General features: G+C 37.8%; 1 long non-coding RNA gene across 1 annotated transcript; it reads right to left on the bottom strand.

The window, feature by feature from the left end:
• Positions 1 to 253: 253 nt before the first annotated feature.
• LOC145407770 (uncharacterized) lies at positions 254 to 4087 on the bottom strand. Its single transcript, XR_013898790.1, has 2 exons — positions 3993 to 4087; positions 254 to 1040 (listed from the first exon to the last, which is right to left on the bottom strand). It is a non-coding gene; the product is annotated as an uncharacterized LOC145407770 (long non-coding RNA).
• Positions 4088 to 4403: the final 316 nt, after the last annotated feature.

Genomic DNA, 4403 nt, shown 5'->3' with positions numbered 1-4403 from the left:
CTGGATTTTTGTCTATATACGTCAATAATACCCAAACCAGATCACACCACCACACAGGATAATACCCACACCAAACCACACCACCACACAGGACAATACCAAACCAGTCAGTAATATCCACACCACACCACCACACAGGATAATACCACACCAGTCAATAATAGCCACACCACACCACACCACACAGGATAATGAGACATGGTATTTCACTCTCTGAACAATATATATGGCGAGAGAGAGAGAGAGAGAGAGAGAGAGAGAGAGAGAGAGAGAGAGAGAGAGAGAGAGAGAGAGAGAGAGAGAGAGAGAGAGAGAGAGAGAGAGAGAGAGAGAGAGAGAGAGAGAGAATTACCCTTTTTTTTATTTCCATTTCATGTAATCCATATCACATCCAAGCTATTTAATTAAGCGCAGGAGGGAATTTTGGAACGAGGGGGAGGGGGAGATATAGCCCTCATTAATCCCTTCAAATTGCTAGTCACGAAGAAGTGCTATGTGAGGGATGTAGAGCCGTAGCATTGTCTTATTCTGCCATTGAGCTACGTGAAATAAGCTGCAAAAGGACGAAAATCTGGGCCAAGCTAAGATGAAAGGACCATATTTGTCATTGTTTTTGTTGTTGATGGTTTCTTGTTATTGTTCTTGTTGTTTGTTTCTTGTTTTTCACTTTCTTTTTGTAGTTGTTGTGGTGGTATTGTTGTTCTTGTTCTTTGTTCTTGTTTATTTGTCATTCTTGTTGTTCTGTTATTGTTGTTTTTGTTGGTGTTCTTGTCGTTCTTGTTGAGGATAATGGAGCCGAGTTCTTGCTTACGACTGCCATACTGCGCGACGACCACTGGGGGCTTCACGACGACCTTTACCACTACTCACACTGCCGATGCTGGGGTCACCTCGAGTCGTACTGGTCGTCTTCGTTGTCGCTGTGGTCGTGGTGGGCTCCCCGGGCAACCTCTTACTCCTGAAGATGCAGGGATAACAGAAACACTCGCCGTTTGGCCTTATCCTGCAGCAGGTATACTCACACCAGGGCTTGCTCTCCCCTGTTGTGGGTTAGAAAGTAATAATAATAGCAGTAGTGAAAATAATTGTAGTACTGATGGTGATATTAATAATAGCAGTAGTGATAATGATAAGTCATAGTGATATTAATTGTAAAAGTGATAATAATAGTAGTGCTAATCGCAATAATAAGAGCAGTAGTGATAATAACAGTAGTGACTGATAGTAGTAGTGATAATGATAAAGTAATAATGATAATAATAATAGTAGACGCGATGATAACAGCCGTACTGATAATAATAGTAGTAGTGATGATTATAACAGTAGTAAGGTAGCAGTGCTGACAGTAGTGATAATCATAGCAGTAGTGCTAATAACGACAGAATATGATAACAGTAGTAGTAATGATAATAAATAGTACTAGTGATGATAACAGTAGCGGTGATAGTGACAATGATATTAATAATGATTACAGTAATAATAATAATAGTAATGATAATAATAATGATAATACTAGTAGTAGTAGTAGTAGTAGTAGTAGTAATAATAATAATAATAATAATAATGGTAACAACAATAATAACAAGCCTATACCAAGGACGTATCATCATGCGGTAAAGAATATACAGATATGCACTAATAGTTACGCCAATTTCATATATATATATATATATCCCATTGGATCTCAGGGGTGCTGGGCGAGGCATTGAACTGGGAGGGTACTAAGCGTACTGCCCTCCGCCTATCGGCTGATACTCGCGAAGCTCATAGGTCCCTACCTAGGGGTTCCCTACTTTATAAGGACATGAAAAATCCCAGTTCTGCCCAATACTCGGGACACTGGGCTCCAATGGGTTTTATATATATATATATATATATATATATATATATATATATATATATATATATATATATATATATATATATATATATATATATATATATATATATATATATATATATATATATATATATATATATATATATATATATATATATATATATATATATATGGGCATAAACTAGGACTCTTACACTATTTTTACCCGTCCCCGCCCCGGAGGGGTTCCGAGGTTGGTAGGCTATTGTGTTCACTCTGCTTGTTTGTTTGTTTGTCTGTCTGTTAACAACTTTACGTGAAAACTAGAGGCGCGATTTTAACTAATATTACAGGGATGATGGGCTACGACCTTCTCAACACGTGATTAAATTTTAGGAAAATTGGACCAAGGCCCAGGCTGTACGCTACAAAAAAATAAGAAAGAAATAGAGTTTTCACCATAACTCTTTTCGAATTCGTCACATCGACATGAAACCAAAACCTAAAGGTGCATCCTTCAAATTTGCATCCTATAACATGCTTCATTATATCAGGGGGTCAACCCCCAGTTAGAGATAGGAAGGTCAATGTCAGGTGGATAACGTTTAGAATTTTAAACGGGCTAAAAAGTCGTCTATTTTCACCCGATTTACTCCAAATATTGTGACATCTTTGACTAGACATCCTGTTCTGTTTATACATCAACACTAGAATTACTATCCGGCACGGGTTTGATATGCCTTGGCACATCTTGTTCTTTAAGATGATCCAGCAAGTAGTTTCCAGGATACAGCTATTTACAGATTAGTTTTCTTATATGGATATAGTTCGTAAAATACAATGTGGCAATTTCATACATAAGGACATAGGAGTAAACCAGGGCGTATATTCTATCTTGCTGTAATATATGAAGAGAATCCAGCAAGAAGTTTCCAAAATGTAACTCTAGAAAGTGCTGAGAGAGCGCATACCTCCGCCAATACCATTGCCATTAAAAAGGATCCTGATCCGGATCAGCATTAATGGATATAGGGACCTGGGTCAGCCCCCATATTTAAACAGTTCGTTTTGGGTCCATGGCCCACCAAACCTTAAACTTTCATTGAAATTCAATGCGAAATTTTGGAGATATTGTGCGGGATACTCCGGATCCGGATCCGCCCCCAAATGTAATCATTCTTCCTTGGCCCATTGTCCACCCTTCCACAAAATTTCATCAAAGTCCGTTCAAAACTTTTTGAGTAATCCTTCTAACAGACAGGCAGACAGACAAACCAACCAACCAACGCGGGGTAAAACATAACCTCCTTGGCCGAGGTAACAAGACAGATTTTTCCTTATATGGTCATAGCTCGTGAAGTACAGACAATATGGCAATTTTACCTATACGGGCATCAACTACGACACATACTCTATCTTTCTGTGTGATAGGAAGCCAATCCACCTGGTAGTTTACGAGATACAGGCCCGGACGGAAAGACGGACGGACAGGGGCGATTCCTATATCCACACCATATGGAACAAGGATAATAATAACAATAATAATAATAATAAGAGGAGGTGTAATACTAGTAATGATACTACTACTACTACTACAACTACGAAAGTGAAATATACAGCGGAACAGTCAAATAAATAAAGAAAAATGACACTGACCGAAAAAAGTGAAATAAATGTGTGTGTGTGTGTGTGTGTGTGTGTGTGTGTGTGTGTGTGTAAATGCATGACAAGCAACATTATACATAAGGTATATTATTAATCTCAGTGGCATAGTAGGCTTCGTAACAGCTCTTCTTTAGCGATGTATTATTAGTACTATTATTATTATTATTATTATTATTATTATTATTATATTTTTTGCATAAAACATTTTTGCACTATTGGGCGTTATTTATATTGTTTAATATTGAAACAGTTTGCGCTAATGCAAGAGCATATCAATGTGCAATGATGAGAATAAACCGCTGAGGAAAATGTACAACGAAATGTCAGTTTAAAATTCCATTTCGACATGATGTACTTTGCATCTATAAGACACGAGAGGACATCGATGTGCGGAGAGAATAAATCGCTAGTGAAGAGCTATAACGAAATTTCAAAAGGCACTTAACATCACGAATCTCAACAAAAAAAAAAAAAAAAAAAAAAAAAAAAAAAAAATAAATTACCATACCTGAACTCAAAGCAGGAAGAACAGCCAGAAAAATGTAGAGCAGAGCGAAAGGAGCCATGGTATTTGCCCACCTCGCTGTCAGGGTCCACACTGACTTCCCGGAATCCCACCCACCAACACCCGCCACGCTTGTGGAGGCTGGCCCAGCAGCCACAAGTGTGGTAAGGGGGCGGAGCTAGTGACGTCATAATAGCTAGCCAATCAGGACACAATTGGGACTGTTATACTGCTATATAGAGAATTATTGTTATTATTTATTAGATGTTAATAAAAGTATCAGGAAAAAAAAAATCTTCACCTATATTTTCACGAAGTGTTTAGTCTACTAATAAACCTTAACAAGTCTCTAGGAAAAAAGTCATTTTCAAAATGTGTTACTACAGAGCTCAATGGGGGTGAAGACACCTCTCT

The sequence above is a fragment of the Coenobita brevimanus genome, chromosome 74 (genome assembly GCF_032717465.1).
Source record: "Coenobita brevimanus isolate Jiangsu-jjx chromosome 74, ASM3271746v2, whole genome shotgun sequence".
Classification (NCBI taxonomy): Eukaryota; Metazoa; Arthropoda; class Malacostraca; order Decapoda; family Coenobitidae; genus Coenobita; species Coenobita brevimanus.
The sequence above is the reverse complement of the archived record's forward strand: the minus strand, read 5'-3'. Positions and strand labels throughout refer to the sequence as shown.